Below are 25334 nucleotides of genomic sequence, written 5' to 3' on the forward strand. Positions count from 1 at the left end.
GCTGCGATGCTGCAGGCTCTGCAAATTTGTGTCTCAATTGCCCATAATCACTTCAATTATTCAAACAATTAAACTATTCTTTCCAAATATTTCCAGGGACCGGCATCTGCATTTATAGCTTCCATGACATAGACTAGGCCAGAGCAAAAAAACAATCTTGTTCTATAGAACAGCTCAGGATGGCTCAAATATAAGGCCCTCTCATAGCTGTTTGCAACCCAAGTCTAAATTTCAGCTTTCTCTTTTAGTCTGTGGGCTCATTTACTGGCTCTGTATCCCTGGTTTGGATGTAACTATGGGTTGGCTTTGCAAGTTTCAATAGGGAATGGCACAAGAATGAAAATAGAAATGCCTGAGCTGCCAAAATGCAAGCCTGGATCTCATAGGACACTGCATTAGGTGCCAAAAGACTCCTCCGGGGATTGGCTTGCCACGCTCCACATCCTCACACTCTGCTGGGATTGCAACTGTCTGCCCGGCCCCAGCTGGTGGCCCTGCACTGGGAAGGAGTCAGGTAAGCAGCATCTGACTTATATGAGGAAAATATGTGTCAGGCAAGGGGTAAAGAAAGGAGATCTCTAATTTTGATTGGTTTTTCAAATATATCCTTGGATGTGTGAAGTTTGGGGAGGTTTTGGGTAGGGAATAACAAAGAAAAATGGACTAACGTTTACTTGCAAGGCTGTTTTAGAGAAATAGTCAAGTCAGTGTTTTCTTGTTCTGTTTTTGCAAAGTGCCCATATGCAGTGAGTCATTTATAGGAGATCTTTGAATGAATCCTTTGAGGCCATTAGTGTGAGAACATGCTTCTGTGAGTGCCCCGTGCAGCTCGCAGAGGAGCGCTTGGGTATAACGGAGTTTCAGCTGCTTCTTCTGGTTATCTTTTGAAAATTCAACCCCAAGACTTCAACTGTGGTCTCTTTGACCCCAAAGCTGTGCGCTTTCCTGTGGGCAACGCTGCCTCTCCATCCAGTCTCCACAGATGCATCACTTTCTACTCTCCTCTTCCCCCACCCACAAGTGCTCCGCTCCAGGCCTGTGGGACGGACACTCCAGCAGTGAACATGTGGTACCCTTTCAAGCTTCTACTATGCTACTCCTTGAACTAATTTTCATCTTACTTTGACACCTGTTGAAATATTTCAAGGTCTGTGTCAATTACCTTTTCCAAAACGCTTCCATAAACTTCCAACCATTTCCCCTTCTTCTGTGTCCCTATGGCACTTGGCTTGAATAATTGTGCTTGGCCTGTGTATAAATGTCCATGTCTGTCACATCAAAATATGGATGTGGGTTATTTTCATTCTTGTTCTTTTCCAGTAGTGTTACCATTCTTGGCATCATAACACGTACAGGATAGGAATATAATGCACATTTTTTAGAATGAATGCTTGCTGAGAACATGTTTTCAAGATATTTTCAGTTTAAAAGCCATGAATTATATTAATCGTGTTTTTATAGTTTTTTATTATATAAGTAATATATGTCATTGTAATGAAAGTTTGAAAATACTGATAGCATAAAAAACATTAATATAATTCATAATATACTGTAGTTATATCAGACATAACCACTACTAATATGTTGGGATGCATCCTTCTAGAACGTTTTCTATGCCTATGTGTATATGATATCTTAAATCTTGAATGTGCTCTAATTAACCAAATCATAGATAAGGATGGCTCTGTCAACCAAGACTAAATCTGAACTCCTTAGAATGTTTTCTTAACCTACCCTCCAACAGCAATGATTGGTCTGTGGACAACTCAAGTGGCAGCCCATGAGTGCACATGTGTATCAAAGGTGCCTGGTAGCTTATAATTGCGTCTTTGATCATCATGATGCAATAAAAAGTCATTATCTATAGGAAGTTGTGTTAGGCAAATCCTAAAGGGTAAACAGGCATATGTCTGCTGCCCTGAGAAGTGTGCTGATATTTGTTTATTCATTCATTCATTTATTCATTCGTAATTTGCTTTTCTAAGGAGTTACTTCTAGAGTAACTGATAAGGGAATCCTGAAAATATTCTGATAATATGGGAATTTTACTGACCTGTTTTAACAAAGCAATGTAGCACTGCCGGGTTGCTCATTAAACTTTTCAATTAAACCCTGAGATGAATGCTCAGGACACTATTAGGATATATCCCATTTCCTTTGTTGTTAACCTGCCCCCAACACCTCCATACTGGAGAGACCACTTTTCTCTGATTGTAATCATTCTTAACATGATGTCCTAGAAAAGGTATAATTAAGTTTTAAAACTCAACGTTATTATAAATAATATATAGAATACTATATTAGCAAATATGCAGGTGGGATATTTGTGAACATTCTTTTAGTTTCTAGAACTTCACTCCTCAATGACTCCTCTCCCTCTTCAAAGTTCCCCTTAGTTATTTTCAGGAGACCTTGTGGAGGTCCTGGCTAAGGGCATAGCCAATCCTGTCACCTACCACATGCCATCCACGTTTTTCCCTCCTCTGCTGCTCTGCCTCCTCCAGTCAGTGCCATATTGTACACCAGGCCCAGCCACTGCCCATGCCCTGGAGGCCCTGATGGTGTCAAACTCGAAAGGAACCTGGGAGCCCCTAGGAGAAAAGTCACTCTCCCTGGTGTAGGTTACAATAAGCTGGAGCTAAAAACAAACAAACACATTGTGGCCAGCCCATGGCCTAATGGTTAAGTTCAGCACATTCCACTTTGGTGGTGGAGGTTCGGATCCCTGACATGGACTTATACCACTTATCAGCCATGCTGTGGTGGTGTCCCACATATAAGTGGAGGAAGATTGCCACAGTTGTTAGCTCAGGGCTAATCTTCCTTAGAAAATGAACAAACACTCCTTAGTTTTAATTTGAACCCCCATTTGCCATAGGACTCAAACAATTCTAGGAAGAAACACTGTGCTCAGAATCCTGCCACCTCTCTGAACTTCAAGGCTTCTTACTGGACTGACTTCACTGACTGCCTCTCTTCTCACACAATGGCACCTCTTCCATGTTAGACCCATTAGCTTTTAGACATGTGTAGACGTGTTTGAAACTAAGTCTTGAAAACCGCTTGAGCTTAGGCTGAAACTCTTCCTTTCTTGTGAATGGAAATTGAAAATACCATCAGAAGTAAATCCTCTTCACCCATGATAGCTAGTCGCAGGGAGTCCTTCTGAGGACCTTTGACCCAGTGTGGTGTTGCTCAGGCTCCCAGCTCTACAACCTCTACCCAGGTAGGTCAGACATCCAACATGGGTCTCATGGGCTAAAAAAGTGTCAGCACGGCTGCTTTCATTTTTTGAGGCACTAAGGGAAAATATGTCTCCTTGCTTTTCTCAGTTTCTAGAGGTCACCCACATTCCTGGGTTCATGGCCATCTTCTTCCATCTTCAAAGCCAGTTATGTCAAATCTCTCTCTCACTCTTCTTCTGTAACCACCTCTCTCTATAATCAAGTATTTAAATTGGGCCCACCTGGATAATACAGGAATATTCTCCTTATCTCAAGGTTTTTTACTCTTAATTAGGTCTGCAAAGTCCTTTTAGCCATGTAAGTAACATATCCATAGGTTCTATGGATCAGGACATAGACCTCTTGAGTGAGGATGGGGGCATTATTTTCCTACCACACCAGTTCTTCAGGCAAACATTCCGGGGTGGTGGGGGGGACCCTCCTCTAAATAATGAAACCAATAAATATTTTCTTGAGCTCTAACTATGTGCCTGGCACTCTGCCAAATGTCCTACTTACATCATCTAATTCAATCCTCAAGCATGAAGTAGATGATATTACATTATAGAAAAGAGACTGGTAGATTAAGTAATTGCCCCAAGTCATCCAGGCAGAACCAAGAGTCACACACTGGTCTGGCTGTTGCCATAGTGTTCTGACTTCTCAACTGCACTAAAATTGACTATGTAATAATATCCTCAATTTGAGTAGAGAGAGTAGAAAAACGTGCATTTCCATTCATGTGATATCCACCGTTTTCTCCAGTTTTCTCCCCACCTTACCCCCATACTCAGATTTGATCAACAATTTTTTGATGGCTTTCCCCTTTCTGAACTTCTCCAATATAAACACCTCCCACTCCTGTTGTGGGAGGCACAACAAAACCTCCATAGTTATCATAGGTTACATCAGAAACAAAATCAGCAATATGAGCTAGGGCCAAAGGTTAAAAGTGAATCTAGAGGGCATTGAGATTAAATTTATGCTATCCTCTCTAAAATTACCTTAGTCCACATGACTTTCCCACGCTGGCCTAGTTTGGGTCATTGTCATGATCAAAGTCTGCAGGGACAGTTTCTCCCATTAGATTACCTCTACCCTTCACAAACACCAGGCCTACCTCCCAGCTGGCCTCACTTTAAAAAAAAGAGAATCTGATTTTAGCCTCTGCATTGAGGTTGCAGTATTATTAGTCATCCTTTCCATTTGAAATAGAGAGACACGTTTTAAAGCACAAGTCTCTGCCTCCCACCTCCTCCCTCCCTCCCCTTCTAAGATCCACACTGGCTGGGATAAGCCTTACTACCAGGCCCTCTTGTGAGGTAGAGACCTGTTGTAGTCAGTTTGGGCTGCTATAATAGAACATCATAGACTGGGTGGCTTATCCACAACAGAAATTGATTTCTCACAGTTCTGGAGGCCGGAAATCTGAGATCAGAGTGCCAGCATGGTTAAGGGTCTGGCGAGGGTCCTCTTTTTGGTTACAGTCCACTGTCTTCTCATTGTATCCTCACATGGTGAAAAGAAAGCTAAGAGCTCTCTGGTGTCTCTTTTGAAAGGGCACTAATCCCATTGATGAGGGCTCCACCCTCATGACCTAATCCATGTCCCAAATGTCCCATCTCCTGACACCATCACATTGGAGGTTAGGACTTCCACATGTGAATTTGGGGGGCACACAGACATTCAGACCCTAAGAGGGTCATTTGTCTTTACTCTCCCCATCACCTGTCTTCCTTGTTCAGCTGCCCATTCCCTCTGGTTAGTTCCTCCCCACCACCCCCCTGGGTTCATATGTTACCTCTACTCTGGCGTCACAAAGAAGACTTTTAACAGTTCTGTCACACCAAGGCCATAGAGTCCTAACTGTTACTTCTTTCAAGCACCAAAGGATTACCTAATAACTCCTAACAGAGAGATTTTAGGTTTCATTGAGGGGAATTTTTGTTGGAAGGAAGAAAATGAGCACTGTTTTTGTTCCTCTGGTATACCACACAAGCAGTCACTCATCTGAAAGATGTTCATATTCCTTTCTCTTTGTTGTATTCTGTTGTGTCCTACGATATAATATCTTCTTCACGGTGACTACTTAAAAGCAGCCCTCTGTTGAGACTGGTGTGTGGGTCAAGACTGGTGAGTGGCTAAGGGAAGGGACCTAGGCTGTTACTATCAGCTGGAATGCTGAAATTTAGCACAGTGCACTGGCTGTCTTGCCATGGAGAATATTCAGTGGTCAGAACATCGCGTATGCTTATGAAATGTTAAATATTCATAACTTATGCTAGTTATTTTTAACTTTTCTGTAACCAACCATAATTTAATCTGAAAAAGCCTAGAGATGAACAATAAGAATAGCTGATGTTTGGAAGGATATATGCTTTCTAACTAGACTACCAAAGTAGGATCAAGCAGCCATTACAGAAGAGTGACATGGGTAAATATATGGGAGTCATAAAAATATATCCATTTTTTTCCATTCCGTAAACCCCCAAATACCCCACTAAGTTTTCAGAATTAAAAATGAAAGAAATATAAATGATGTTTTTTAAATACCATAGACTTTCCAAATTCAGTAAAGCGTGCGTAAAGGAAATTGAGCTCAAGAACAAAATAAATGGGTTTTGGTCAAGAACATCATTAGATCACTTTGGTACTGATGGCAGTGAGTCTTGTCAGCTCGTAACATGAGCAGCTGTTAATATCATTAAATTACCCATTGTACTGGTATTCAGTCTAGTTCCAATACTAATGGTTCCTTGATTAACCAATATGTCCACAAAGAGATTTTACTATGTTAAAATTACTTATTCAGTCATTTATGAGTCTTATAAAGTAACAAAAATAATCACTTTTTATTATTTAATCTCTTAGAACTTTTCAGAAAAGTATATTACCAAAAATTTTGAAAGGAAGAAAAACACTAAGATTGCTTACTACTCCAATGAAACTACTGTTAGTATTTTGATATATTTCTTTTTAATCTTTTTTTCCTATGCAATTTTACACAGATGCAGCCCTAATATATAAATATATGTAACCCACATTTTCTATTACTATCAAAAAAGTTTCCCACATTTCTTACATTTATAATCAGCTTTTTTAAGTTGCATAACATTCCAAGAGATTATCCAATACTCTACTCAATTATTAGTTTGTTTTCAGATTTCTGCTATTATAAGACATTAGAATACTTAAGAGCACACTCTTTGATATCAAACAAACTTTGTTTCCACCAGTAATCAGCTGCATGGTCTTAAAAATGCTATTTTATCTTTCTCCAGAATCTCACACAGAGAGACACATAGTGGGCACTCAATCAATATTTGTCAAACAAATGAATGATCCTCTGCTGTGTGCTGAATTGCATCCCCTCAAAATATGTATGTTGAAATTCTAACCCCCAGTATTTCAGAATGTGACTGTACTTGGAGACAGGATCTTTAAAGAGGTGATTAAGGTTAAATGAGGTTATTGGGGTGGGTCCTAATGCAACATGACTGGTGTCATAAAAAGAGGAGATTAGGACACCAACACACACAGAGAATTCTGCCAGCAGACTGCCTTCAGACTTGAGCTGCAATTCTTCCCTGGGTCTCCAGCCTTCTGGCTCATCCTGCAGATTTGGGATTTGCCAAGCCTCCATAGTCAATTGAGGCAATCCTTAAAATCAATCTTTCCTTTCTGTCTCTCTGTCTCTCTCTCTCCACATATATATACATATATACAATCTCCTATTGGTTCTATTTCTCTGGAGAACCATGATTAATACAAGCTCTCTAATCTTTAGTTTCTTTACCTACAACATGAGAATAATATAGTGCCTACCTTCTAGCGCACAGTAACTATACTACTTGCAAGGTTCTTAGCACAGTGCCCGAATCTCAGTAGATATTGTTCATAATTATAAAAACTACTGAAATGGACAAGTTCATCCATTTAAATTTTTCCAAAATTGATACTAATTTTCCTTGATAGATTCCTGACTGTGATTATCATTTTTACATAGAAAAATTTTTTGCCAAAGAATGATGCTATGTATAATATTATTGCGTGTTTGCCAAAAGACATCCAGTCTCTGCTTTTTGAAAAATACACAATGATGCAGACATTTCAAAACTTCAAGTATTTCAAAAGACAATCAAAAAGTTATTTAGCTGTTCCTTTATTCTCTACACAGAGCAGTATTACACAGGATGCAAATATTACCACATTGATTTAAGCTGTCTGTGACATTTCTTTCTTTTTCATTTTTTTGTTTTTGAGGAAGATTAGCCCTGAGCTAACATCTGCCAATCCTCCTCTTTTTGCTGAGGAAGACTGGCCCTGAGCCAACATTCATGCCCATCTTCCTCTACTTTATATGTGGGACACCTACCACAACATGGCTTGCGGCACCCGGGATCCGAACCAGCGAACCCCAGGCTGCCAAAGCGGAACGTGGGCATTTAACTGCTGCGCCACCAGGCTGGCCCCTCTTTCTTTTTCTTGTGTCCAAACATAACTGGACCTTCAAAATTAGGATTCTTCTTACAACCTGGAGGATTTTTTTTTCCATCCCTTAAAAATTCTCCTAGCAAATGTAATTGGCAGCAAAGACATCATGTCACCTGAGGCATCGTTAAACCACAAACTGGCCAATACTTTGAGCAATGCTTTCCAGTAGAAATTTGCAAGTGTTACAAAGATTGAGTGTTTATTGTTGCAATGATGCAAAATTTATCTTTCTGAGAAAGACACATTGATCTTTGTGGAAATTACTTGAGAATAAAAACAAAAGTCTTAAATTTTCTTTTCCCAAGAAAGAGAGAAAATAATTAAATATGAGTATTAACAAGGCTTCAAACCTAAGAAAGAACTTTAGCCAAGGTCTCTGAGAGCAATAAACCTTTGACTGTACTGCTTCCCATATTAGATATTGTTAATTTGGGGGGAAAACTAATTGAATAGATAAGACATTATTCCCTTTTTTCATTTGCGTTTATTTGATAATAATGAGATTGATCCTTATCTATGAGTTTCCTAACTCGAGTTATCTGTTGATTTGGGGCATTTTTATCTTGTGAAGTCCTAGTATTTTTTATGATGTATAATCTGTTTTTAAATAGCATTTTGTTTGTGAAAAGCTGTCACTATAAGGCACACTCTGCAGGTCCAGGGAGATGGAAAAAGGCTCTGAGTTTGTGGTTTGGATGCCACAGTTTATGGTGCTAGAGAGTCATGGGGAAGTCACTTAGCCTCTCTGAGCCTTAACTTTCCCATCCATGAAAGGAGAAAATTGAATTAAATGATCACAGAGTATCTTAGTAAGAATGATTTATTTGCAAAGAACAGGATCTCTCAAAATGGCTCAAGTAGAAGGGTGAGATTGGATTAACATATGTTGGATCTAAGCTAACAGCATCGTGAGGGTTCTCTGTGTCAGCTTTGCTCATCCCTGCTTCTCTTTGTATTTTGACCTCATCCTTTTACCATAGGCAACCTCTCAACTCATAGCAGGAAAGAGTGCCTTTGGGAACCTACACCCTTTATAGTCATGGTTCAAAAGGAAGGGAGACTCTTTTTGTCCTGGTGTTCATGTACTAAGTCTCTGAGGGAAACTTTCACTGGGCCACGTGCTCTTCCCTGGACCAAAGGACCGGATGGATGCTATAATTTACAGTCCCACCAGAGTCCACAGTTGTGGAAGAGATAAATGAGTACTGAGCAGACAAAAATGATGAGTGCCCACCACAGACTCACATGGGATATGAAGAGCAAGACCTCACAAGAATGAAAAGCAGGACCACATAGAAACAAACAAATTGTCAGGCAGCCACTTTCTCTGAAGGCCAGTCTCTGAATCCACACATGCTCTCATTTTTGCTTCTCTTTGAACATCTGTCGCTTTGTTCTCTCTCCAAAAAGTGCCTTTTCTTGAAAACTCCTATTTCTGGCTCCCATGACCTTAGCTTCCATGCGGCTCTGACTCCCCCGGTGCTGATACTGGCCCACACAATCTGACCATGCAGCTCAGCTCCCCCCCTGCCCCCACTGTCTCAGACACTGTTCCCAATTCTAAGGTCAGGCGTCTGTTTAAGTTAAATTGACCTCTCCAAACACTATAGGTGGGTGAGGTATTTTGAGAGGGGAATGTGTTTCCTGTCTACCTGCTCTACCTGACTTTGAGTAACTCACATCCTCTTTCACTGTGATACACACACACAGCCCCACACACACGATGGCATCTTGCAGGTTTCTCCAAGTCAAAGCTCCCTCTTGCCTCAGGGCTTTCCCCATGCTGCAGCCTTGGCCTAGAATGCTCTTTTCTCCACAATTTTTTAAATTTTTTTTGTTTCCTAGCCTTATTGAGATATAGTTGACATGTAATATTGCGTAAGTTTAAGCCATACAACGTGATGATTTGACACGTGTATATTGCAAAATGATTACCTTAGGCTTAGTTCACTCCTCCATCCCCTCACGTAATTAAAATTTGGTGTGTGTGGTGAGAACATTTATGATCTACTCTCAGAGCAACTTTCCAGTTTGTAACAGGATATTGTTAACTACAGTTCACCATGCTGTACATTAGATCCACAGAACTTACTCATTTTATAGCTAAGAGTTTCTATGATTTGAACAACATCTCTCCATTTCCCCCACATCCCAGACCCTGGCAATACCATTCTATTCTCTGTTTCTATGAGTTTGGCTTTTTTTAGATTCCACATATATTTATGTTCTGTTTCATTGCATCCTTCAAGTTTCAGCTTAAACATCACCTTTTCTCATAGGCCCTTCTGGCTCACATAATTTAGAAGGTATCTCCTGAAATTCTGTGGCATCACACCAGTGTGTGTGTGCATGTGTGTGTAGAATCTGTCCATCGTCTTTTTCTCGCTGTCTCCCTCACTGGTCTGCAGAACTTACATGCAAAAGAAATGTAAATTTCATTTTTCCTGAAACTTTACTATTTTTACTTTCTGTCCTTCAAGTAATAGAAATTTAATCTCAGTCAATTTCTCTAGAGTTGCATCCATGTTTTGATGGGATGTGGGGTGAGAGAGAGGCATTGGGTGGAGTCGGCCAGTCCTTGATATCATCATCTCTCTGCATCAGGGTCTGGTGGAACAGATTTATTCAAGACTGATCTTTCATCAAATCCATCCATTTCACTGCTACAGCTTCCCCAATTTCCATTTGCAAGTTGTCTAAGAAAATATCTTCAAAATTAAAGTTTTCAATAATCTGTTTATTCAATAATAGGATACTTTTCTAGATTAGGAAAAAAGAAAGTCACCTAGTACATCACGAAAATTATTTTCTTTCTTTGATATGGCTGAGAATTAACATCATGAATAAGGATGTGAGGGAGGCAGTCATATAGCCCAAGAATTGGTCCATTGGTTGTATGGTCCATGGATTGCATTTATACACTTTAAACCCTGCAATTTTCACTAAAGCAAAATATTTTTTTAAAAACTATGAAGTACTATGAGAACACAGTATGAAACTGTCAGTTTTAACAAAGACGTTAAATATCTAGTGTTCATTACTGAAATCTCACACGATCTGAATTTCTTTTGCAATCAAGGAGCTATTTAAATAGATTATATTCACCTGCCTTGTATAGCATTCTTTCTGACAGCAAGCTAATTAATTTGTTTTAATTAGGGAGAATAATGAGCTGTCATTTATTTTACTTTTCAAATCATTCTGTATTGACAGTGTTTTTAGGGGTTCTTAAAGCTGATTCCTACTGTGACAATTAAAGGAAAGATTATTTACTTTCTGACCACAGTTGATTGCCATATTTAGGTACCTTTAGTAAGGGGCATATGAAAGCTCAGGATACTAAAAGAGTTCATAAATTTTTTTCATTGAGTTGTTTTAATCCATAGATATTACTTAGAAAATTTGATGACTAATTAGTTGTGAAGTAGGTGAGGATATTTGCTCCTTCAACTTCGAAGGTTGATTTTCTTGTGTCCACTCTCTCTAAACAATGTTCACAATCTAGCTGAATAATTATATCTAAAGTAATGCAATTGCAATTTGGCCTCCTAATTAGGTCACAGCATTATCTCTTAACCTACCTAGAAAATAAATAGTTCACAATGAGTCAAAATATGATCTCTAATAATCAGTAGTGTGTGCACCAGATGCTACACAAGATGCAGAGCAAAGCTGGCCGCTCAGTGTAATTAGCCTTCTTATACAAAGATTCATCCTTATAATAACAAGAAAGAGCTTTCCTGGTATTCTGTATGGTGAGGAAGGAAGAATATGAAATTTGGATTCAAATCTCCTGGAGTTGACCCCTGCCAAACTTCTGGAGCCACACAATTAAGATGGCAATACAGGGACTGCTGCAGTGCAAGTACCTACAAGAGCACCTGTTGTCTTAAAAGTCCCTTCCTGGCCCATAAAACAAACGCCAGCCTGGAGGTGGTGGAACACCGGGATTAAAAGCCCAGACTCTAGGATCAGATGAACCTTCAACTGATCCCGCCCTCTGCTCCACGGGCTGTCAGAACACAGGCAGGTTCTAATCTCTCTGCCTCAGTCTTTTTATTGACTATGAAATGGGAATAACAAAATAATACCTCCCTCATAGAGTTGTGGTGAAGATTTAATGAGTTAACTTATGTAAGGCTCTAAGGATAGTGCATGGGATGCACTAAGAACAAAACGAATACTCACTATGATTATAATGATGCTCATGGCCGAATGGTTCTATTTGGTACTCACTCGTCTTCAGTTCATTTCAGTTCTGCTCTCCAGCTCTTCCGATTGCTGCTCCCCTAAGCCTCCCACTTCCTGTGGTTCTTTCTTTATGGAATGGGATTGATGACTATGGGCTAACTGTATTAAAATTCACCACATGTTAAATGCTTATATTTTCATAATTGTCAAAGAGTAATATTTACATGTTGCAGAAAATCAGAATATGCATAAAAGTTTAGACAGTAAAATAAAAATTAAACTAGGGTTTATGTTTTATATATTTTTTTCTAAGTGTATACATGTTTAAATTTGCATCATTATATATAGATAGACTGATAGATGATAGACAGATAATAGGTAAGATTTGTTTCTTGATTTTCTATTTAAACTTTAATCATGAGCATTTCTCTAACTCGTTAAATTTTATTGAAAATTAATGTTAATGACTACATAATATTCCATCACGCCCTATTTAATTCACCAGTCTCCCACAGTTGATTATTATCCCATTTTAGTTAGTATAAATTACACTATAAAAAAATCTTTGTGATTAAATATTTGTCCACATTATCATCATTTAGTGGGCTATTTTTCAAAAACTGAAGTTTTCGCATCAAAATACATTAAAGGTGTTGCTTGAAATACTTTCTGGAAATTCTGTAATGTTTTTTACTTCCTCTGGTGGAAAAACAGTATCCCATTAGTATTTTAAGTTCCAATTATTTGACTACAAAAGAAATTGGACAGTTTTTAAGCTACTTAGTTATATTTTGTATTTCTTCTGTTAATCGTCCTTGTCTTTTGCCTAACTTCCTATAGAAAATTTTCTATTTCCTGTTGTCCTTTGCCTAATTAGCAGTCTTGTTAGTGTCTTCCTTACTGAGTTACAAGTAGAGGAATGCACCTTCCCACTCTTGTTTTTTCCCTCTGTCTTAGTCCATTTGTGCTGCTGTAACAAAATATCATAGACTGGGAAGCTTATAAACCATAGAAACTTATTGCCCACAATTCTCGGGGCTGGAAGTCCTAGATCAGGGTGCCAGCATGGTCGAGTGGAGGCCCTCTTCCAGGTCACAGACTTCTTGTATCTTTACATGGCAGAAGGGGCTCAGGTGTTCTGCGGGGTGTCTCTCTTTTATAAAAGCACTAATCCCATTCATGAGGGTTCCACCCTCATGACCTTATCACCTCCCAAAGGCCCCACCTCCCAATACCATCATCTTGGGCTTTAGGATTTCAACATATGAATTTTGGAGGGACACAAACATTCAGACCACAGCACCCTCTTTGTGGATGGAGCTCCACTACGTAACACTCTTGGTCTCTCAACACTTCCCCCCACCCCACCCCAATCCCCACACACAGATACACACACTCTCTCTACCCCTAAGAATGAGGAATGACTGACTAGCGAGTTTAGGATAAAGAACTGGGAAGTGAAGCTTCACTCCTTCCCCAATGCCCGTGTCCCTCCATTATAGAAACTATGGGAGGCACTTGTCTCATCTGCTCCTCTTTGTGTAAGTTTTAAAGGAGCAGCTCGCCTTAGGGAGCCTGGGGCTTCCCAGCACTGCCCGGGACTCAGTGTGTAGGCCAGCCTAATTCTAGGGTTCAAGGTTAGAAATCCCACTGTCACCACTCACATAGGCCGCCTGAAACCCTTTACCAGTAATGGAGGTACTACTTTGCTATCTGCTACTTCTTTGTCTCTCTCAATTGGTTCAAATCTTGGGTAGAGAAAACAGTGGAGTCAATCACCGGGCCTCCTCAAACCCCAAAATCTTTTTGAAACTTGAGAAAAGGATAAGAAGCTGAATTTTGGGGACAAAGTAATAATAAAATAGTTGCGGTATGGGAGTTGGGAGTGGGATAGGGAGCAATTAAAGCTGCATGGATTTGTTTGTCCTTGACCTGCCACAGAAGCTTCTGACAACTTTTTTCACAGGTGAGTAACTATTCTGAACATCTTCACTGGCTTTAGGAAAATTCAAGTATGCCTCAGCAAACGCATAGGGTGTGTTGGTCTCAGCATATGTCTGATTCCCAGGTTGTCCTGGATCAGCAAAGGGACAGGCCTCAGGGTGCACATTGCTGTGGCTTAACCATGAAATGGCTCAGGTACCAGGCTCAGACACTAAATGCAGCTGGGAGACCTCAGCAAATGCAGGTGGGCCTCGAGGGCCACGGGGAGCAGAGGATTTGATGACAGAGAAAAGTCTTTCCATGTCAGGTTTTTTAGATACCAAATGTAAATTATTTGGTACTTTTGTTGAGATTTTTATCATTTATTTGTTTTGTTTTGCCAATTAGATTAAATCTTAAATTACAACTATGTTCCATAGGAACTACAGAAAACTACGGTGTAAATTTTTAGCTTTAAATTATTCATATGAGGCCTAGATAGGCAGTGCGATAGATTTCTCGAAATTCTGTAATGTTTTATGTCATTCTGAACTTCACTCATGAAAAATTAGAAATGGTGGAGGAGCTGAATTTGGATACATGTGGCTTGTTGACAAGCTGTTAAAAGTCTGCCCCCAATATGGCCTCAAGTTGGCTCTGAATTTGTTAATTACATAAGTTCTTAAATGGCTTAAAAATTATGCAAGTCTCAAATTATGGCTAAACTCATAGGAGAGTAGTATATTTCATTAATAAACAAATAAAAAGGAATGGGGCCTTTAATGTAGAGACAAATACAATCTTCTTGGGCTCAATGAAATATTGTAGAACCAGGGAAGATGATTTAAAAGGCCTGTGCTTGGAACATTTTGCCTCTAGAAATCAAGTTTGCTCAGAAATCAAGGAGCAATTGAGAGTGATTTAAAAAAAAATTGATTCAGTCTTACTCTCAGAACAGGGGCTGTGGAAGAATGAGAACAAATCAAAGAAAACAGACTGATTAAACTGGAGGAAGAAAGAAATTTCCTCAGGAGAAAGGGTAAGATCTGAGGAAATGGCTGATGTGGATATTAAAGGAAATATGAGATCTTGAAGCCCAGAATAGATAATAACGAGGAGCATATAATAATAAACAATAATATTTGATTACAATAAAATAATAATATAGAAGCATATTCCACCCAGGCATTGTCAGGATAAAGTGGGTTAATACATGGGAAATCCTTAGAGCGGTGTCTGCCCTTGGTAAGTGCTACATTAGTGTTGTCTGTTGTCCTTATTATCACTGTTGTTAAGTTTAGAAGAGTAAAGATATTAACATAAACAAAATAAAGTGTTAGACACCACAGAGACGTCCTAAAAGAGTAGGGACAGAAAAGAGAAGAAGGGTACATTAATAGAAACATATCTTAGCTCAACCGAGACAATGGAAAGTAAAACTCCTAGTCAAGCCCTCTGGCGTCCAAAAGCTGAGGAGAAGTGGTATTCTGAGGAGCACAGGCAGAGGCATTGACCCCGCCCCCACCCAAGGCCTCTTGAAGCAAGTTGCTATTTAGAAATCTGAAGGGATTCCCCAGTGGAAACAATTACAGGTTTGAGAGAGAAATCTTTCCTAGAAGTCAGTTTTCATAAGCAAAAGCAATTTCATTAGAAGACGCAGGGGCCACAGCCCTGTGGCAAAGGACCAAAATGCCCACTCAGAAGAGAGAGTGGCGCTCACCAGATGGAGCCCACCTTCATTACAGCTCTGGGGTCCAGAAACACCATTTTGGGAGATAGAGAACTGTATTTTTTCTCACCCTAGCAGTCTTTGGCCTCATTTTCATTACTTAGTTAATGGTTCTGCCTGTTCTTTCTAAACTCCATTGGGACATAATCTGGGTTTGTCCTGTTCATTCTCAAATTTCTAGCATTTATCTCACTGCCTGGAATGTATTTATTGAACAAGTAAACTGATGGATATTGAAGATGCTAAAGAGTTAATTTTCTTTTGGTTCTGATCATTTCAAAGCATATGATTAGAAACATGATTATCCTTTGAAATTTTAAATTTATTTTATTTTCCCTTGTCCTAATGTATATGGAACATAAGCCTCGTGTTTCAGTGAGAGAGGTGAGTCACAAACACAGTTGCCTGCAAGACACTAAGTTAACAGAGATGTCTAAAGAACTTCTGCCTAAAAGACCCCAGGGGCAAAACTCTGTCTAGCTCCCAAAACTAACACCTGATTAATTACATTTGATCTTGGTTATGATCTCATTTTCCTGCTTCATTGCATGTCTTTCTCTCTCTTTTCTTTATTCCAGACATTGTGTATAAAAGGATCGTAGAAATTGAAGTTAATATTATCCCCATCCCACATTCTTCAGAGAAGGCTTGCCTTTCCTCTGTGGGCAAATAAAGTGAGGGGCTGACCACCTGATTCTAACCAGGAACTGAGCTGGCTCCAGACAGATGCAGTTTTAGATGAGACTCAGCTCACCTTAGTATCAAGAGTTTGAGTCTGAGCCTGTGTTTATGACAGGCCCCACCCTACTCCACCAACCCCCATCCCAAGCATGGCTTTGTCTACTAAAGCCTAGGAAGACTGTGGGGAATTCATTTTGCTTTTCAGTCCGGGCCCCATCGTCCCTGTTGTCCCAGCGCTCAACGGACCTGTGAGTCACAGTTCCTCCAGATTCCAATTCAAGTGACATTGTCAGGTTTGACTGAGGGAATGTGAGAGGAAATTACATAAACTAGTTCTGAGAGGAGCTTTAAAAGCCCTGCATGCTTCTACACACATACTTTTCCTCTGCCATGAGGCTGGCATGCCTATCAGTTTCCTAGGGGTGTTGTAACAAGGTTCCACAAACCAGGTGGCTTAAACAGAAGGAATTCATTGTCTCTCAGTTCTGGAGTCTAGCAGTCCAAAATTAAGGTGTTGGCAGGGTTGGTTCCTTCTGAGGGTTGTCAGGGAAAGATCTGTTTCAGGTCTCTCTTGTCGATTTACAGATGGCTATCTTCTCCCAGTGTCTCTTCACATTGTCTTCTCTCTGTCATGTCTGCCTCTGTATTCAAATTTCCATATTTTATCAGGACACAGTCATATTAGATTAGAGCTCACTCTAATGACCTCATCTTACCTAATTACATCTGCAATGACCCTATTTCACATTCAGAGGTACTGAGAGTTTGGATTTCAACATAGGAATTTGGGGAGAACACAATTTAACCCATAACAGTGTTCCCAATCAAAATTATTTTTTCATCCTGAATCCAAGAATGAAGAAGACATGTGAAGTAAAGCCCTGCATACTCACAGTCGACATTCAATACAAGCCATAAATAAATCTTTATTATTGTAGACCACTGAGATTTCAGGGGTAGATTGTTACCACTGCCTTACTTAGCAAAAGTTGACTAATGCGGGATTGAGTATGCATTCATTCAGTGTAGTTCTCTTGGCTGCAAGTAGTGTAGTGGGTTGAATTGTGTCATCCCCCCCAAAAAGATAAATTCAAATCCTATCCCCAAATGCCTGCGAATGTGAGCACATTCAGAAACAGTCTTTGCAGAAGTTAAGATGAGTCATTCTGGATTAGTGTGGGCCCTAAATCCAATTACTGCTATCCTTACAAGAGAGGACAAGGACACACACAGATAGAAACATAGGGAAGAAGACCATATAAAGACAGAGGCAGAGGCTGGAGTGATGCATCTGCAAGACAAGCACCACCAGGAACTGCCAGGAGCAACTAGAAGCTAGGAAGAGGCAAAGTAGAATTCTTCCCTAGAACCTTCAGAGCGAGCGTGGCCTTGCCATCACCATGATTTCAGACTTCTGCCCTCCAGAATTATGAGAGAGTAAACTTATGTTGTTTTAAGCTACTGAGTTTGTGGTATTTGTCATGGCAGCCTTGTTTGTTTATTCAGGTAGCATCAATGCCTGTTTTCACTATGGAGTTTCTTTCTACCCTGTTTCGTGAAGGCCAGTAATTCTCAGTGCAGTTTCCTCATCTTTATGGTTAGTGAAATGCCACCATAAGACTGACACTGTCTTAGTAGTGGTATGTGCTTTATTTTGTCTTTTCATATATATTCATTGATATTTCAGTGAGAAGTTAAAGATGTGTGCCAGCTGACCCTCTATAACTCTCAACTCTAATATGTTTAAGCATTCAGGAAGAGATTTTCTGTTGAAAAGTTAATCTTCCAGATCAACTAAGAAGTAAAGTTGACAGAACGGGAGAGAACTGGACTTAAAGTCCAGAACTTACTGTAGGAAACAGATGCCTAAAAACCCCTGAGTCTTAAAATCTGATATGCTTAGCTATAGAGAAACTCCAACTGCCTGCAAAGTTCTGGTCTTACCTATGATACCCCCGAGACATTGGAAGGAAGGTAAGCATTTTATCATTGATTTTACAATAATGCTTCAGGGTCACCATTTGGTGTGCACAGTAGGCTCTTGTCAAGACACCTGCTGATGGAGCTCAAGGAGGGCAGAGTGGGGAATCTAAGAGCAAAGGCCAGAGGCACACCATTGGCCTTCCATCTAGCTGGCCTCAGCACCAATAAAATGAGTCAGTATTTGCCACCTGTGGGAAGGCACCTGTGACTCACATCTCCAACTTTAGGGAGAGCAGTTCAACAGAGTCAGGGGTTGTGTGAAGCAGCAGAGAATGACTGGCTGATGTGGCCTTTGCAGAGGCACCCAGCAAGCAGTGACTTGAAGCTTTGGGAGAGTAACCCAGCAAATGGGATTGATTATTGGGGGATTCGATTATTATTTATATATTTATATTTATTATATTTAATATTTACTAAAAATTGTACAATCATTGAGGAGTGATTCCAAAAATATAGAAATATATCATGTGACAAGTCAAAATCCCAGTAAACCAGGGCTGGCCCCGTGGCCGAGTGGTTAAGTTCGCGTGCTCCGCTGCAGGCGGCCCAGTGTTTCGTTGGTTCGAATCCTGGGCCGGACATGGCACTGCTCACCAAACTACGCTGAGGCAGCGTCCCACATGCCACAACTAGAAGGACCCACAACGAAGAATATACAACTATGTACCGGGAGGCTTTGGGGAGAAAAAGGAAGAAATAAAATCTTAAAAGAAACAAAATCCCAATAAACCAGCATGTCTCCAGAGATAAGCACTCTTATCCGTTTTATATATAAATGTCTAGAATTTTTCAGTTTCTTTACCAACATACATAGTTTTTCCTTCTCTCTCTCTTTTTTTTTACATTATAGATTTATACTACACACATATTGTTTAAAATTTGCTTATTGGATTTAACAATATGGAAATACTTTTATGATTTTATGTCTATTTGTCTTTTTATTACTTTTTAGAAAAATGTTACTATTCTTATAAAAATAAAGTATTCTCATTCCAAAATATTCAGGCTATCTGGAAGAGTCCAAAAAATATATACAAAATATAAGCAACTAAAAATAACTCTCAATAGCATTATATGAACTTCATTACAGATATTTCTTCATGCATAAATATATAGAGAATAATAGATGGATGGATATATACATAAAGTAACTTTATAACATAAGTAATATTTTAAATAAGAAATACAATTTTACTTTAATTTAAACATTAGGAAAAGAAACTAAAATAAAATTAAAGAATTTATGAAATCAGACAAATGTCTTTTCTAACAAAGAACTCGTTGGCTAAGGTTAAGGGAAAACATGAAAACCACTAAAGAGGTTGGTTTTGTTATGTTGTTTTAAACTACAAACTTCAAGTATCAACAATATCAATTGACTCTCTCCTATGAAAGATAAAGAAAATATTACTCTCACACTGCCTCCCTCTCCTTATGTCTCAATTTGGGTTGAAACACCATTTTCATTTTGTCAGACAACCCTACAATTATTTAGCTTTAACTCCACATATAGAAGCATTTAGTGTGGTAGCAGACATTATCAAGCACCTCTTCCTACCCCTCCATTCTCCCTCTGCAAAACCATTTTGTTTCAGTTTCCATCCTTCTTCTCATGGCCATGTGCTTCAGCACAGGTCTGGTGCCAGAGCATGAGTCTTAATTCATCACCCATGGTGATCCCACTCTCCTCACCAATGATTGGTTAATATTGTAGGTATGTGATACAATTTGGACCAATGGGACATGAGGGTAAGTTTGTTGAGGGCTTCCAGGAAATTTTTCCTAATTTTTAAAAGAAAATATATCGAAACAGTCTATTCTTCTTCTGAACATTGTTGAATTTGGTTGTGATGTCTGGATTGTTACAGCCACTTTGAAACCTGAGAATAAATTTGAATTTTGAGAGTGGAAGAACAGAAAGATCCAGAGAAACTGGGTCCATGATGTCCTTAATGGACTCCTGAATTAGACAATATGGAGCTACACTGCTTCTGGAAAACCTCTTGTTATAAGAAGCAATAGATAATTTTATTGTTTAAGTTATTTTGAGATTGGTTTCTGTCTCTTGAATCCAGCATTATTCTCAAAGTTATTGAAATAAACATAAATATTCACCACTGATTTTTTTTTACTACATCATTTCCCGATTTAGTGTGTGGGTGTGTGTAGGTGTGTATGAGTGGGTGTATAATCTAATCTAATCCGGGGGTGGCATCAAGGTAAGTTTTATTATCTGGTGGAAAAGTTCTATTAATTACTAATATAACTAACTCACTTTTTTATTGATTCACAAATTTATTTATTCATAAATTTGTGTGTGCATGCTTGCATGCAAGAGTATGGATTTACCATATATGGTCAGGCGCTATTCTTAATGCTGTAGTACTGGTGTGAATTAAACAGATGAAAAATCTCTACCACTGTGAATTTATAATCAGGCTATGGGGAAGAGAGGCAATAAAAATAAATACAGATATTATATGGTATATAAGAAGGTGATAATTTCTATGGCAAAAGAAAAAAGCGAGTGGGGAAGAATGTAGGGAGAACCATGAACAAGCAGTGGGTTAAGGGTTGGAATTTGAAGTAGGGTGGTTGGGGAAGACCTCACTGTTCTGTGCACTTCTCATCATCACATGCCATTTCATCATTTGGGTGCCCTGTAGGTTAACAACTTACCTATAGAAATGAGGCTGTATCACATGAATTTGTTTTGATCAACTTTAGATCATAAAAATTTCTTTTTTTTTAACTTTTTTTCTCCCCAAAGTCCCAGTACATAGTTGTATATCTTAGTTGTATGTCATTCTAGCTCTTCTATGTGGCATGCTGCCACAGCTTGTTTTGATGAGTGGTATATAGGTCTGTACCCAGGATTCAAACCAGTGAACCCTGGGCCACTGAAGTGGAGCACATGAACTTAACCATTCAGTCATGGGCTGGCTTCCTACAAAAATTTCTTGATACAAGAAGTTAGAGCCATGATGTTCTCCTCAGAGGAGACATATAATTCATCACCTTTTGACAGTCTGTGCCCATCAAAGCTTGGAGGAATCAACGCAGCCGCCTAAGACGGTAATTAGAAGATATTTGTTAGAGAAACATTTTTTTCATGCCTTGAAAGTTTAAACACAATCTCTCCCCTCCCATCCAAGTTCTGTTTCAACTGTCAGTACAATGACAAAAGAAAAGGAACATAATATGTGCTGTCTACCTGGTTATTTATTCTTCAAAACAACACATAATAGCTATCATTTATTGAGGATAACATAAATATCAGATGAGGTAGCAAATTTAGTCAGAATCCTCTACATTTTTACAATTATTTTACAACCTTTCAACCTTATCTCTCTTCTTCATTTAATTTTAAAAAGATTTTGCTCAATAAAGCATTTAATAAAGCAATGAATGCATTCAATTTATTTTTCCAAGAAGCTACAATTCTTCTTCTGTATTCACCTTTCATTCACTTTCTATAATATTTAATTAAATTATATAATTACAATAACAAGAACAATTGATTTAAATGAATTTAGTAACAACAATCAAACAAAAAAGACCCGCAGCAATTCACAAGCAAATCAAAAAAGTAGGACTGTGCACTTTTCTTTAGAAAGATAGTGTTTATCTCACAGGGTTAGGTGGCCTTATCATACAATAGAATTAAAACTTAAAAGCACTAACTAAAACTGGTGGTTGCAGTTTGTCAAAAACCCTCCTAGGTGGAAGGATTTTCTGTATGGATTAGCATTCAGTTCTTTTCTGTCACGCTGGACTGCAGGGAGGGTGAGCCTCTGCTGGTGTCACGCAGGTAGAAGTATGGTTTATGGTAGGAGAACAGAGAAAGACCAGGATCCAGGAGTTGGCCAACTCATCACATGCACAAGGAGAGTTGTAAATACAAGCACAGTCAGGGAAAGTGAGCAGATCTGACATCTTTGAATGATGTAACCAATGACCAGGCTTAGAGAATATTTCTAGAATCCTAAACAGAAATCAGCAGGTAAACAATCAAAAGAAGACAAAGGCAGGAATAAACGGAAAAGCACCTTAAGTTAGTTCCTTGAAGGTTGAGGCAACTGGATGCCACCATTCAATCTGTATTACTCTTGCTCTGTAGGGGAAGCCAATCCCTGCAGAAGAAAACATGAGGGAGCAAACAGTCAGCCCTGCAGGTAAGCTGAGCGATAGAAGGGAGGACAGCACACACTGAGATTTCCTGGAGTTAGATCAATGTAGTGCTCCTCTTTCCCTCATGGGATTTATAGCACTGCATCAAGGCTATGTCCAATTCCCTAGACAAGACGTCCTCTAATCTTGGTAAGGATACTTGTCATCAGATAAACACAGAGGAAACAACGTTTGACAGTCTCTGTAGATAATACAAAGCTCTACTTTGTAGATAGTACAAAGCTAAAGCTCAGAAACAGAAAGAAAATCACAGGAAAAAAAATAAATTGACTCTCCAGGACCCAAAATGTAGAGGTGTAGAGGGTGAGGATGGGCCAAAGGAGAGAAGTTAATCTCCAAACTTCTGGTCTTCAGAATACTGAGAAAATTATATAAATAATTTGTTGGATTTTAGATTTTATCTGCATCTAATCCTCCTGTGGCCATTTCAAAAGATGGTCACAAATTCTCTCATCCTTCTCCCATCAAGAGGTGGGGGTGTTAATGTTCCTTCCCCTTGAATCTGGTAGGCTGTGGCTTCTTTGACAAAACAGAGAAATAGAGTATGTAGGAAGGGACACAATGTGACTTTTGAGGATAAATCATAAAAAGCCATGCCACTTCTGCCTGGTTTGCTGCAAACCTCACTTGGGAGCCCTCACCTGCCAGGTAGGAAGTCCAACTTCCCTGAGGCCACCATGGAGAGGCTACATGGCGGGACTCAGGTCAACAGACCCAGCCTTTGAGCCATCTCAGACAAAGCACCAGAAATGTGGTTCCACTCCCAGGTATTTGAGTTGTCCCAGCTGAGGCCTCAAACATCGGGGAGCAGAGACAATGCTCTGTTCGCATTCCTGACCTTTAGAAACTGTGAGCAGAAAAAAAAGGTGGTTTTATCCCACTTAGTTGCGAAGGGGTGTGATTTGTTCTACAAAGAGAGATAACTGGAGTAATTCCCAATACTCTTGGGTAGTAAAACACTATTTATTTGTGCGTACCCCTATTCTCAAGCTGCACACACACAGAAGCAGGTACACATTCATTATCTGCCTCCTTCCTTCTGAAGAGAAAAGAAAGTAAAATATTGTTTTTGTTGAGTTTTCCCGGCAACATTTTTGTTGTCATTGTTTCTAGAAAGTACTCTGCTTTATGCAATGATTCGAGGACCTCAGATCCTTCTATCTAGTGACTCCACCATCTTTCCTTTGTTAGATCCTTTCCATCTGGACAACTGACAGGAGATAAGAGAAAGACGATAGGACCATCTCAGCCTGAATGGTGACACTTGTAACTTCTCATATTCCACGGCAAGAACTAGTCTTTTGGTCCTACCTAGATGCAGACTCTACCACATACATCAACAAGTAGGTTTCTATTTTTCCCCAATTCTGTGACCTTTTTTCATTCCCTTTTTACTTCTTGAGTGGCTACTTCCATAAAAAGGAGTAGAAAAGTTATTATGAAAAATCTTACATGTCCCTTTAAGATGTAGCCTGATGTGTGGAAATATACTAACATACATTTGATGTAGATATCATTATCATCTCAATAACTTGTTCCCATTATCTGTGAGAAAATGCAAAATTTTGGCTGAGCAATTATAATGTGGCATTTAAATCTTCTCATCCACCAACCTGCAGTCTTAGAAATCAGATTTAAAGTAAAACGCTCAACATGTTATGCTATTCTTAGCTCAGATAGAAAAGGATGCTGGTTATAATAGTGTAACAGTGCTGTTGCCATGGTTATCTACCTATTAATGATTAAACTTGCTTCCTTATGCTCATTAGAATGTATATTTTGAAAATGGAGAGAAGCTTTCAGTTTATTAGCAGATTGTAAGGCCCAAAGTTCTCAAAAAACGTCTGGATATTAGAAAACAGCTCAGGCTCTGATGTTCAACAGATTCTTCTCTTGTATCCATGGTATGTTTTTTTTCCCTCATCAGCTACAGCAATCAGTCTTCAAAGGGATAAGCATTTTACATCATAGAACCATTATAACTTCCTGGGAAGAGAGAAACTGGTGAGAGGTAGTATGAATTATGCAAAAATATAAATTTGCTTAAAAACAATAAAGCATCAGCAAATTGAATCTGTTTATTCTTTTCAATCATTTATCAAACCCATCCTCCTGAGTCTACATATAAAACTATCACCATAAATTATCAAAGCAACCAAAATTTCAGAATCATAGCAAGACAACTAATAGTTTTTCACAGAAATGACTTTGAGACATACTGCAAGATACTTTTGTTCATTGTAATTTTTTTTTAAAGATTGGCACCTAAGCTAACATCTGTTGCCAATCTTCTTTTTTTTTCCCCTTTTTCTTCTCCCCAAAACCCCGCAGTACATAGTTGTATCTTCTAGTTGTGAGTGCTTCTGGTTGTGCTATGTGGGATGCCGCCACATCATGGCCTGATGAGCGGTGCCATGTCCACACCCAGGATCCGAACCAAGGAAACCCCTGGCCGCCAAAGCTAAGCACCATGGGGCTGGCCTCTGTTTATTGTCTTATTAAAAGTGCTCAAGCGTTTGTAGGTATTTCCAGCCTCCAACACAGCAGATAATTTATCTCCTCACATTTATAGTCCTCACTACAGGTTTTTAGGAAAAGAGTTAAAACTGGGGAGCTGTGAACAAAGTATCATGTCTTCAGATCATTTTTTGTTCTGCGTGAGAAAAAAAAAAAGGAATTATGTGGTAATGTTTATCTTCCTGTACGTCACTATGTTTATTCAACAGACATTTCCTGAGTGCTAATATGTGCTGAGGCCTGCCCTGATGCAAGGGATACAGAAATGAACAAAACATAGTTCCAGTCTTTTCAGAGCTTTTAATAGCACAGGTAAGAACAGATGAAGGCCTAGACAAACGCTTGTGAAGGAATCAAATCTCTTGACAACAGGATAAACCCTTAGCCTGGCCTTCAAATTC

The 25334-nt window shown here is 39.2% G+C and overlaps 1 long non-coding RNA gene across 1 annotated transcript in view; it reads left to right on the top strand.

Moving 5' to 3' along the window:
* Positions 1–454: 454 nt before the first annotated feature.
* LOC138915800 (uncharacterized) overlaps positions 455–25334 on the top strand; it is a 30408-nt gene continuing 5528 nt past the window's right edge. Inside the window, exons 1-4 of the long non-coding RNA XR_011422103.1 lie at positions 455–514; positions 14786–14871; positions 23608–23759; positions 25143–25245. This is a non-coding gene — a long non-coding RNA (uncharacterized lncRNA). The remainder of the gene's footprint in view (positions 515–14785; positions 14872–23607; positions 23760–25142; positions 25246–25334) is intronic.

This window comes from Equus caballus, chromosome 10 (genome assembly GCF_041296265.1).
Source record: "Equus caballus isolate H_3958 breed thoroughbred chromosome 10, TB-T2T, whole genome shotgun sequence".
In the NCBI taxonomy this organism is placed as follows: Eukaryota; Metazoa; Chordata; class Mammalia; order Perissodactyla; family Equidae; genus Equus; species Equus caballus.